Below are 13,678 nucleotides of genomic sequence, written 5' to 3'. Positions count from 1 at the left end.
ACAAAGTGTTTCAGATACACAGCTTACCCTTGAGGCTTCTGTCCATTTTTGCGGTTTCACAGCATATTTTCCTATTAATTTGGAAACATTTTTCTCTTCTCAGTAACCAGCTAGTAAGTCCACATAAACAACAGGGGAGACAGACACAGTACACCATGGAACCAGAGACTTGACTTCATATACAACCTGTAATATGAACAGGGGAGTGTTGAGGAAACTTTACTTCTCATATTCCACCCCTTCTACTAACACTGAATGTGGAATGAGATGGGAAAAATATTAAAATGCACTACAGTGTGCAAGGAACAAAAGTATATCACAAATTCAAGAAAAAGTCTGAATAATCATTCATTCATCTTATGGAAGGAGGAGACAGAATTACACAGAAGGTAGTGATGGCCTTCATGAAGAAAGCATGCAATGTAATGCTTACTTTTTAAATAAATTGCTATTTATCCAGGAGATTCCAAACCTCAGTCTAAATGCCGAAATAAACTCGATAGATTTAGGTTGCAGTCACATATCCTTTTACACCTGAGCCAAATGAGGGTATCAAAGCTAGGTACTCATCACCAGTCTCACCACACCTATTTTAGAGATTACTGCCTTTCCCTTTAGAATGTCTAGGTATCCTCCCCTTTCACCTCAGTCAACTTTGACACTAGGTTAGAAAAAGCACACTACTGGACCTTTTATTGAAGCAGGCTAGGGAATGTCCCACCTTGTAGATATATTCCTCAGTGACATATATTGATAGAATTCTGTGCAGACGCTGTTAGAACCCCACATGGGATTACAGCTCAAGTTTCATTTTCAGAAACCTCACAAAACTGTTCCGCTGATACCCTGCACGCTGAGGCATGCTCTGGTTATCCACTTCCCATTTTGTCCTGGCACTGCTCCATTCCTGCCAAGTCACAGATACAGCTTTTGTGGGAGAACCGAGCAAAACCGTGACTTTTTGTGTCCAGAACTGAAGAAACAAGATTTACGACAGCCCACTTCCACAGTGGAAAATCCAGATTTAAGAATTTCTGTAGTGCTGTAACAGGGATTAATCTTGGATGTACTGGTTCCTCTAAGTGCAGCCTAACTTAAACCAAACAAAAGGAAACATGCTTTCCTACTCTAAAGACATGTAATGATGCTCTGCTCTCACCTCAAGCCAACAAATGCAGTAATTCAACTTCAAAGTGGGCTACAAGTTTGATTTTAAATGAAGACACAATTTAAAAGGAGATTCACTTTACCTCTAAGAAATATTTCCTCTCTGTTCATAGCCTGGTCTGTTAGCAAAAGCTTTACAAATTCAGTAACAACTAAAAAAATTGACCTAATTACTTGACAAACTTGGTATACTGACTTGAGGCTTCCAGATCAACTGACCTTCTCTAAGTCAAAACACTGAAAGTACTTAAAGTGTAGGAATGAACCACAAAAGTGTCACACTTTGTCATTTGTGGAGCTGATTTTTATTCACAAACCCAAATACAGTGACTTATTGTGCAACAATCACAAGCTAAACAGGACAAAGAAAACTGTGCTCTTACCTCTATACTTAAACTTATCAAAGGCTTGTCTGCTACAAAATATTGAAGCCTGCTAGTACAAGGTATACCACTCACTCCCATTCAATATTGAAAATAATATTGTATTAGCATGGTTCTTCCGGAAAGAATAAAAAGTTGATAAACATAATTATAGGAAAGATGAGCTCTTATGACACCACAAATATTATCCAGCGCTATTGCTATCCTAATCAGCTAAAGTGTTAGCAACTCCCTTTTACCAGCCCCTTGGCTTCTCGTACAAGAACAGTAACAAAAACAAAAAAGTAAAATTATTTTCTATCAAATTTCTCCAAATCCTAAGATTAAATTACTTCTTTGTCTAATTGTTGATTTAGAGTGAAAATTTCATTTTGAATTTCCTGAGACCCACATTCAGGGTGACATTGCTTAATCACTGGTTTTTACTCAGCCAAGGATATGAACAAGTTTATTAAGTCCATCAAGCACTTGGTAAGGTACTACTGATAAAGAAAAAATATGGCTCTACTTCACTACATTAATCAAATATGAAAGACTTATCCTGGAGTAAATTTGTCTACTGGCACTTAAGCCTTGCATACATACACACAGAAAAAAGGAGTGATTGTGTTAAAAAAATTCATGAAACTTCACTTGTTATTTCAATGTTATAAGTTTTAACTTGCAGGCTGAAGACCGTATCCTCTGTTAGAAGCAATAATAAGGAAATTATATATGTGTAAGCAGATGCAAAAATTACTACCATTTTGCCTTAGATTTTCTTACTGCAAATTTCTTATTACAAAGTGGTTTTATAGTTCTGCCAGTCATTTTATAGATGTTTTAAAGTACAGTGTGAACAAAATCACAATACCATACACATAATGTAAAGTTCTGTAATAGTCACTAAGAACACTGCTTTCAATCACTTCAAATATGTCAATGCTCATTTTACCAAACAGATATCAGATAACAGCCTGGTTTAATGTTCCCACAGACATAGTCATTTCAGAGCCTGGGGAGAATACAAAGGGGTGTAAACATACAAAAATATGTTTACAATTAGTCTGCATAGAAAAGACACAATTCTTACATAATTTCCACAGCAGCATTCTTCTTGCAGAGATGTCAGTGATCATGTTGCTGCTCATTTTGCAGCAACCGGCCTCTGTACCTAAACAGGGATGGGTGAAGTGCCCTATCACTAGAGAATGCAGCTAGGAGCAGTCTTCTGTGCACTATCTCTCATTCTTGTGATCAGGAAATGCAGCAGAAGCTAAACTGAAAGCAAGAAACACTATTAAGAATATTTTTCTTGAGGTTGCTACTTAGTAGACTCTAGCTTGAGGAAGGTATATTCTTAATAGCACAACCTACTGGCAACACATCCTGCATTTGTTTATACATAAGTGGAGCACAACATTTTATATCACATAAGTGAATTTCAGTCAACCAATATGCAAAAAACAACAAGGCCACAGCATTCCCAAGCACTTAAAAGGTCACACCTGAAGCTTATTAACTTTTTCCTTGTCCCCTTACAAAAATTACGCACTAAAAACTTTCCTGTTCTTATAATGGATTTAAAATAAGATCAACTGATAGGATCTTTTTTTCACATATCTTTTAATTTTTCTTTACAGAAACTTGTGACTAGCCAAAGAGAAAAAAATGTCCACTTTATTATAAGTTAAGGGGATCAAACTAAAAATGTATTTTGTTAGTAGAGATGACCAGACACAATTTAACAAACTCAGCTGTATCTACTCTTTTTCCCATATACATTACTACAGCCACTGGAGACGGAAAATGGAATAGCTGTTTTACATAGGCCAAACATATTCTTCAGATGGTTTATAATCTGATCAAATCAAGGCGAATTTCCACACAAATAATCATGACTTGTTTTCTCAGATGGCTTTGGTGACTAAGATACCAACAGCAGGGATGTTCTGTAAAATAAAAATGTTTTCTTTTCCATGACCTATGGATCTATTTCCTTATTCAGACTATGTAAATTCATTTTCACAGTAGTGACAAAGAAGAAATCATAGAAAATTCAACTCAGAAGGTAAGAATTTTGAAAGGCTATAAATTACTGAAAAAGTGAGTTTTAACTGAAGAAGCTTAAACAGTATTTACTGCAGAGGTTACTCCACTTCTGCTATAATGCTTTCTTGGCTTTGATCTTTAAACCAATGACTCATGAAAATGATATCTTCAAATTTACAGGCCAACAGTAAGTGCGTCTTTAAAAAAATGCTGTGCAACAATAAAGCACGAACCACAAGCACTTCTTAACCATTTGAACTGTCAACTAATTAATTGTGATACTGAAAAAAAGGCCTATCAAAAAAAACCCTTGCTTTTAAAAAGAAGAGAGGAGAAAAAGCAAGACAGAAAAAAAGGGGGGTAGGCAGTTGAAGTAAGCAAACCAAATGGTATATTGGGGAGAGAGGTTCAAGAAAATGTATTATGTTTATTCAAATTAACAGAAGCATTTCTCCCCCACCCCATTCAAAAGGAAAACAAAATAGGGCAACTCTTCTTGCCACAGACTGGTGCCCCTTAGCTGGAAGCAGCTCCAGTTTTCAGGTTCCTGTCAGCACGTAAGCGCACCAACACTTCCCTTCTCCCGCTCTTTTGTTCCTACTTAATATGTGCGGTTTGTTCAGCAGTCTTTGCTGTTAAACAATTCATTTTTTCCTTGCCTCCTCTCCTTTAGGAAGAGGCAAAAAATAGCAGGACTTAGGCACAAAATATAAAGCTCATTTCCTGTACCTTAGTGCCTCATTCTTTCACCTCCTTGTCCACAGGATTTAGCTACCAAATAGGTCTTAATCTGTAAACAAATGATTTGCTCTACAATTAAGCCATTCATGTCTTTTTTTTTTTTTTTTTTTTTACTCCTTCTCTTTCTTTGGAGGTTGGCTGCTGTCCAATGTGGAGGCTCATAGGTTGTTCTATTATTTAGTGCTGGTTAAAAGGCAATAAGCTCATTTAGAGTTTATAAAACTATAAGCTATCAACAAAAGCATTTAATGCTTCTCTGAAGCACTGTGATTTTTGCCTGAAAAATTAATAATGTGTGGTAGCATGTTCAGACGTTTGTCCACATACATGTGGATTATGTAGGGGGGTGGTTTTTTATATACTGGCCTGGTTATTGACACGGCATGTCTTTAAAAAGTCAGTTACTGTAAGCTACAAATACATATGTTTCACTCAACTTTTAATTGACTGTGTACTTTTTTATCAACAATGACAATCACAGGAACTGTGATTCACCATGGCTACAAAGCTGAACCTCAAATACTTTGATGTTGTATAAGAAAAAAATGCCATAGTACTACAGCATTTCACAATGTTTGCAATTATTGTTTCTTTATAGAATGATGCTGTGAATCACAGGAGTCTACTAGAGTAAGTGAAACCTTCAGAGAAAGAAATAACATGTAAGCTTTTTCATCTCTGCAATTAAAAGTCACTGATGACTCAAGAGAAAATAACATCGAGATAATTTTCCTTTATCTCTATTTTTAAGTTTTTGTTCTTCCTGGAAAATCAGTTCTCAGGGATTAAAACCAGAACACAACATGTATATATTTGCCTTCCTGGAGATGTTTCTACATACAACACGGGATTAGCAGGCTACCACCTCAGTGCGTGAGAGTAAAGACAATTACATATTTTTTAAAAAGCATGTCTGTATGGTTTTAATACTTAATACTTTAAGTAAGTAAAGTATTGTAAGTGGATAGATAAGTTTACAGGTGTAAATCTCATTTAGAAATGACAGGTACTTACCATTTCAATTTCAGCAATATACTTCCAATGAAATTCTGCAAGCCTATTTAAAGTCTATTATGGCTGCTGACATCAATCTGCCAGGATTTAGAGCGCTAATCTCCACTAAAGATTTTCACCTACAAGTTTAGCTACTGGTATATTTGAATTAAATACTCTGTGTTTCTCTATATAGGCAATTACAGACATAAGGCATTAGAGGTGGATGGGCAATAGAGCACAATTGTCACAGAGCAGCGAATGCTAGTTTTGCCTAAATAAGGAATGAAGTTCCAACTCCCATTAGATTCCAGTCCTCTCCTCAGGGTTTTAGTCCTGATTTCCACACTTTCCATTCAAAATCTCACTTCTTCCCCACTGAATACAACATATTCCTACTGTAGCTACTCATAGGAGAATTAACACTACAGGAAAACACTCTTAATATAAGGTATCATATTTTAAATGCACACCCATGCACTCATGCATATGGATGCATACACAAGCACAGGGCTACACAAAAGGACACACAAAAAGATTTTAATTAGCTGTACCTATTACGACTCACCAGAGATCAAATGAGTCTCCATCCCTCCCCGCAGCCAAATGACAATTTCTGAAGCTGCAGATAATAGGTGGCAGACAGGTGTCAGGTATATATGTTCATCCTGAAAATCTACTTAAAAGTTCCTAAAAAAACTGCGCTAAACCTGTAGAAAAGAAACGCCTCTTATCCTGAACTGACACAGCAATTACATCCATATTTAAATGTTTATTATGTGTATTGTTAACTTGTTTAATTTATCACAATACAATGTACCCTCAATAATTACCAACCAGTTGCAAGAGGTTTGTGAAAACTTAGCAGTAAGAGGCATTTGAAACCTCTAAGAAATAATTCAGTTTGAGAAAAAATATGAATCTTGGACGTAGTTTGAATGTAGTTGGCAACTTTTCCACCTAGAGTAAATCGAAAGGCTCAAAAATAAATATTCAAGAGCATTAATTTGTTTCTAGATGTGTGCGTGCAAGTAAAACAGCAGCCATAATGTGGAAATTTGAGTCACATTTTGCAACTAATTGGAAGCAGATTAGAATTCTGCCTCAGGGGAACATTGTCAAACTAGAAGCTGGAGCAAATGAAGAAAGAGGTGAAAGCATCGTGAAGAGCTGACAGATTTACAGTGCTCAAGGCAATAAACGGGTACTAGATGAAAATGAATGTGCTTCACTGTACTGCATGCAGTTTTCAGTCATATCTCAGCAATAAGAGCACACAGCCATGAAACAATTATTTTCACAGAGATGGTGAAGGAAAGAGCAAGAACGAACAAAACACTATTCAGGTGGCGTGCAAAAAAAACCCATAAATCATACAGTGGCTCAAGTTGTTACAAGAATAATATAATTGGTCATAGTAGGTCCTGTTCTGCAACCTAGACTCATCTAAAGCAAGCGATTATAGAGACACAACACAAGGAACTACTTACTTGAGTTGAAAAGGGACAGTAACCCCTTACTCAGCGTAAGAGTCAAAGCATTAAGCTCTTAGGGAAAAAAAAAAAACCCACAGATTTTGCATTTTTAAAGCAAAGAAAAATATAGAACTCTGCAGACAGATAAATCAGAGGCAGAACGGGAAAGGCCTTCTTAGGAAGTGATTAGGAAAGGCTGGAGGACATCATAAAAAGAAAATAAAGTGCAGAGGCTAATGTACCAATGCTGTAATGGAAACAGCTGCTAGCTTTCTCCTTCAGTACTTGGCATCCATTGCAGCGTCACAGGAAAGTTTGTTAAAAGATCTGGACATGAAATGTAAATAAAACTATTAGCCAAAACTCTGTTGCTGTATTTATAAAACAGTAGCGGCTCTCTTTTTTCTGTGTGTGTATGTATAGATATATACACAACACCTCCAGCATATATGTGAATATCTATATTGATATATGCACACATACATGTTTGGACAACCCTCTCCTTAAGCAGCAACTAGTAACACTATTACATAATATTGCACCTTACTATTGGCGAAAGTGGGCAAGAATGTCAATCTTATGTTTTCAGTAAAACTGGATGTGGAACAACGACCTTCCTTGTTCTCAAAATGCAGCAGTATTTTTCCTTCAAATTCCAGAACTCCAGTGCAATACAACATATAGTGCCTAACATAAAATCCAGAGCAAAAATTAAGTATCAAAACTTTATGTCAAATATGTTCATTATATTCATAAATACTCCTGGAATATTAGATCCTTATAGTCAGTGCAAGCTAACTAAACAAATGCCTCAACATTTGCTAAATCAGATTTAAACTCCTACCAGCAAAACAAAGTTCAACGAAGTAACAAGGTCCATTTCTAATTGTATTTGCTTCTAACTATTACCTTTTGTTGAAGAGATACAGATCTAGTTTCATTTCCCTCCTTCAAAAACAAAGAATTGGCAAGAACATGAAACACTGAAACATGCAAATACTGCCATTACTTCACTGCTACAAGTCTATAATAAAGCACAGATTTGGTAGTACTATCAGTGTAGGGTGGCGAACCACACTCAAATAAACAGTTCTCCATGAAGAATGAAAACCCAAAGACCAAACCCTTCCAATTCAAACATTATTGTTGCTTTTAACATAAGCCATCCACAGAAATTGGCCAAGGAGGTGACAGGAAATCCAAAAATAATTTGGTTTGGCCCTGTGCACTATGAGAAAGGAGATTACAGTTTGCTTTTCACTCTTCTTACTGGTTGAGGGAAGTGGTGAAAACTATGAAAGCTATGCTTACGTAACAAGCAACTATGGTACCCACAGACCTATTTCTACCAGAGTTCAGAACAGCATCACTGAAATTCATCAATAAACATGGCATTTGAATAGAATGAACTTGTGTTGCAGAGGGACAGGCTTAACAAAACCCCTGAATTAATTCAATGGATAATGCAAATGACTAAATGTGTGCAAAATCAAACTGTCTAGTGAACACAGTTAAAGAGGCCAGATGTGCTTCAAAATTTCCTGGGAAACATAGCCTAAACTTGCCGCTTTCTTTTATCAGAATGAAGAAAGCAAGCTCTCAGAGTTTACGAAAGTGTGACCAATTGGAGCTTAGTCTTCTGTTGCTAATTGAAGCATGGAAAAAAAAAAAAAAAAAAAAAAAAAGCGCCAGTTTCTGAGGGCAAACTACAAACATATACTTTTTATATTCCACTGCCACATGATAAAAACCGGAATCAAGCTGACTGGTAGAAATTTGACTGGCAACCAAAGACCAACCTATTATTTCAAACTGTTATGGGAAAGCAATAAAATTGCTACCAGGTCTCCTCATGTTACTCTTCAATAAAAAGAAGCCATCAGGGAAATAAGAGGAAAAGAAAACACATCAAAACCTCTATAGTTTCTTTAAGTAAAAATACACTTCTGTGGTGCTATGCCATCTGCCTCTTGGTTAACATGACAAGACAACTCAACAACTAGAATTGCTAGTGTTTTGAAAACACCAAGTAACCACAATCAATAGGTTTTAATTTGCTCTTTTGACTGCAAAAACTGCATTCACATGCCACTATTGGCATATGCTTCAAAGATACTCAAACATACAAAATGAGGTAATTTTCCTTCCCGTATTATTTGGTGGAGTTTCTCTGGAGACAAACACCTCAGCCACACTGCATTTGTGCACAAAAGTGAGATTTAGGCTGGGAAGAATCAGAAGCTGCGGGAAGATAAGGGAACCAAATGTCTGGCATTTTTTTCTGAAGATTGGTTGATGAAGATTTATTATAAAGGACATATAATTGAATGTAGCACAATCTCACTCCAAAATTAGTGAAACAAAGAGCTTCACATTTAATTCCTAATAGGTATTACAGGCAGAAGCTAGAGAAGGCAATTCCTTCACCTTGAGATTTAGCAGTATTTGTCAGTTTACTCTGAAAGCAGACATATATGTAAATCTCTGTCACTAAACTAAATGCAACTTTCTTACTTGCTGTTTTGGCTTATGAGTTCAGAAAATTTAATTAACACCACAGTGACCCTAGAGCGGGAAAACCTATCTACACAGACATGATTCCTACTTCATTGCATGCAACTTGCCCTGAATGCTCACTTGAACTGTTCAATCAAGTAGTGTTATACATATATAAGCACATATATTATGGAAGCATACATGTACATGGGGTACCAGAGCAAAGCACCTATTCCACTTCTTGATGTTTCTCTCAGCTTTTTCGAAAAAGAAAAAAAAATTACAAAGAACTTGCTTGTCAGTCAAGTTGCTCTGAATAGTTTTACAACCTTTCATTCAAATGTAAAGGCGTTGTTCCAATTGCCAAGACCATTCTGTAAGTGTTAAAAGAGAAAGTGCAACAGAGTGCCTACTGAAATCCTACAGCAGAGCCAAAAATCAACCTCTGACCTTCCTCTTTGCCCAAATGGCTACTCATTGCTTTCAGTAAATTGTGGTATAAATAAAGAATGTGATTTTTTTAAACCGTGATTTAAAATCTCTTTTAAGAACACCCCTCAAATCCCACTACAACAACTGGTAATTATATTTATTAAAATTACCACATTTCAAACTTATTTTTAAGCAATTAAAAATGATAGATTGTGTTACTGTTCACTTTGGTGAAAGGCTGCACTGAAAAAGTAATGTACAGGGCAGAAACAGTAGTACAAAAAGACAAACAGAAAGAGGTTTATGAAACATTATATATATATATGTATGTGTGGGTGTGTATATATATATATATCAACTCTTCTGATTTTTTAAAAAGGCGTTTACTTTTTGCAATTACTTTTTGCATCATTAGAAATTTTCATGAAAGACTGTTTTGCTGTCTTTCACCCAACAGGAAATGTTATGTACAGACAACATTTTTTAAAAAAAAATCCATATATATTCTGGCATTGTTAAGAAATAAAAAAAACCTCCTTGCTATGAAAACATAGTAAAACAAAAAATATGGCGAGCCCTTCAGTTGAAGCCAATCTACAGATCCATAGGTGTGCGCCTATCTGAGGACTCAGGGCAAGATGGATTTCTGTTGTAAAAAATGAAGTAGAGTTAAGAAGTCAGACAACCTCCAGCCATTCAGAAAACATAGTAATATATCACCATATGCATTAGAACATCATGTAAGTACAATAAAAAGCTGGTACAATGTTAAGATTACTATAAAAAAATAACCAGGTTGTTGGATCATTTATACAAAGTACATTAGCTCAGACCACAGTAGTCTCTAAAATGTGGTTACATTCAGCCATTCCAATTGTATTTGTTCTGTGCAACAAATCTGGAACATGCCACTCAAAAAGTGAATTCTATATTTGAGAAACCATGTGGCAATAACACAAAACTGCCTAAACTGCTGCAGAAGAAATCTAACTTTGTTCAAGAGTGGATGATGGAAATCCAAAATATATATATGTCCTTATCCAAAACGGAAGTAAAGGTGAAAGATAGCTGAAGTGTTAGTACTTCTGCAACAATACTCCTGGATGATGCTTGTAAAACATGCTCAGTATCACATGGATCAAATAGGAGTATAAGACGTGAAGAAACACAGGGGTTTTTTTTATTCTTTTAGAAATGCAAATCACATGGATAACACTGGGCACATAAAGGGGAACCTGCATTCAGTGTGCAAAGGATATGTCCAGTTAACAGAAAGCAGACCCCAGGCTCTCCCACTAATGTCAGTACTAAGGAGATAACCCATTTCTTATAGGGTCGAGGGAAAAAAAGGCACCAGTTTTAGCACGAAAAAAACCCTGCAGATTTCAGATTTGTGATTTACGTTGATGTGGATAAAATAGCTTTCCAATTATGAAGGAATGCATTCTGTGTTAATGATCACAACCAGGGGTCCAAGTCTTACTCTTTTGTCAGAACTACAGCAGATCCTCCCCGCAGCTTCACCATTAACATGTCTGTTTCCTGTCAGACCACTCAGAGATAATGTCATTTATCTCAGGGCGGCACAAGACCAGTCATTAGCTTCAGTGAAAGACCTCAAACAAAGGCCGGATGGCGTTTTATCCAGGGCCCATAGGCTGCAGCCAAGAATCTCATTGCCTAACAGTTTAGAGCAAGTTATCTTTAAAAGAGTGATTTTCTCCCTATGAACAATTCTAGAACACTTCACTGAACAGCAGTAAAGTCTGCATGGAAAATTTTAGCCAATGGTTTTATCATATGCAATTAGGTAACTGATAAGAGCTTGCTAAAGTTATCCTTTAAGTGGACGGGTGGGTTTTTCTGGTTGTTGTTGTTGTTGAGGGGGTTGAAGGGGTTTTTTCCCCTTCGTTTTACTTTACGTAAGGAAAGACAGCAAATCAGGTTCTACCTCAATAGCAAGACCTTTGAAGAACTGACCCTTATTGTGTTTGCCTGCAGGAGGTGATTCACTATTATAAATTCTTCAATGACTGAGCTTCTGGAAATCTCTTTAAATGAAAGTGGAACTGGTTAACTGTATGTAAGAACATGTGTTTTCACAGTCTCTCCTGTATTATTGCATTTCAGAAAGCTTCTATAAAGTTCCAGGTGAACATTTCAAAATAATAATAGTAATAATTTAAAAAAGAAAGAGAGTCAGAAAAATACGACCAAATCTCAGCTTTTCAATTCCTGGGTTTATGCTGAAAACTAGAAACAGATGGCACTTTCCATGTTACTTGAACCTGGTTATTGAACACCTCTATGGTTACGGGAGATTTTGCTTAGCACTTTTAACATACATTTCATTTATTGGACTATAAAATGCTACTTTGGAAAAACAAGTCTTTATATAGCTATAATCAAAACAGCCTTGCAGGAAAGCCCTTTAACATGGAGAACACGGTTAACCTCATGACATCTGAACAATCAATCCTTTACTCTTTACTGGGCATTCATGAAATTATTAAAATTGTAAAATTACTAATGCCCAAAGTGAATATTTTTCCAGTAGTTGCAAATATAGTCAAGTTCCCTACTTTGATAGGTGCTCTAGACCAGCCTCCATTGTGCTACACTAACTCTTGCTTTGCACAGGAATTCAATAAAAGATCTGGTCATACATGTTGGCAGAGGTCAGCAAGTTCACATGGAAAGCTTTCCTCGGCCAAAGGGCAACACCTCTTCACCCAGCTCAAAAAGCACGGTCACACTACTAGACAGCACTACAGAACTTTAAGAACCTTGAGCTGTGCTTATTGTTAGACACCCATACTTATCAATGTTTTTAACAGCTAAATCCCTTATGTAGCTTTCAAAACAGTTTGCTGTCAAACAACAATAGACTTTGTTCTTTAATTACAGCAAGTGACCTCCCTGCCCTTTTATTTCACAGTGAATAAACTACACACAAGGCCGGCAAGAAACGTACAGAAGAGCATATCTCCATAACATCATTAATCAAAGCATGTACTTAAATGATTTACATCAATTGGTAAAATTCACCCAGAGATTCTTGATGGCGTACTCTCAAAACCTACCACTAAAACACAACAAAGAAAGTGAAGATAAAATAAATAATTCTAGCCAACATGTTAATTTGCTAAAGACAACTTTCACATGTGAAATGCAGTTTTAACGAGAAGCCCTAAGCTAAAAAAAAAAGAGAAAAATACCATCCTGGAGTATAACTAGACTGATACATTTAGAACTGTAACTAAACCCTTCTGATTATAGCTTTCTATCTTCCACATTAATTTAATGAAAACATACTGATTTTCACATACCAGATAAAGTTTTCCCATACCTCAGAGTAAATAATGACTGAATGAATTCCAAAATCTCCTCACAATGCACACAAAGCATATTTTGTAGCTATTCTGAACACTTTTCAATGTAACAGCTGTTAAAAATACAAAAAAACTTAGCTGGATCAGATGAAGAGTTCATGCTGACAAACAGTCAGTTACTGTGCTAAAAACAGTATGGATGAGAAATGGAAAATAGAGACAGATTTTAACACAAAAAACCTTAGGAGTGGTTAGCCTACCTGTCAAAGCTACTTTTTCAGCTACGTCATGGTGGCCTAGACACAAAATGGACTGCACAAATATAGCTCAAACATCTTAGAATTACAACACACTTTGACTTTATCCACATATTAGGGGAGTGGCGACTTTTACAACATACTTGCGGTTTCTGCATAAAAGAGCTGGCAGAACACAGTCATTGATTTAATTAGGCTTCATAAGATCCAATTTATCATGTTTTACATGACTTTCTGCAGCAAGGAAACAAAACAAATAGACTAAAAATATAATTGAAGCATGCTGTGAAAGCTAAACAGTGACTAAAACTCCTGGGAATCTGCTCCAAGCTTTTCACCAATAGTAAACAAATGCAGTATTATATTCTACA

At 36.2% G+C, this 13,678-nt stretch overlaps 1 protein-coding gene across 1 annotated transcript in view; it reads right to left on the bottom strand.

Annotated features, from left to right (window-relative positions):
- The window catches only part of ZNF608 (zinc finger protein 608), a 79,088-nt gene that overhangs the window by 60,386 nt on the left and 5,024 nt on the right, over positions 1–13,678 (bottom strand). The window lies entirely within an intron of this gene.

Source organism: Sylvia atricapilla, chromosome Z (genome assembly GCF_009819655.1).
Source record: "Sylvia atricapilla isolate bSylAtr1 chromosome Z, bSylAtr1.pri, whole genome shotgun sequence".
Taxonomy (NCBI): Eukaryota; Metazoa; Chordata; class Aves; order Passeriformes; family Sylviidae; genus Sylvia; species Sylvia atricapilla.
This window is presented reverse-complemented; position numbering and strand designations above follow the sequence as displayed.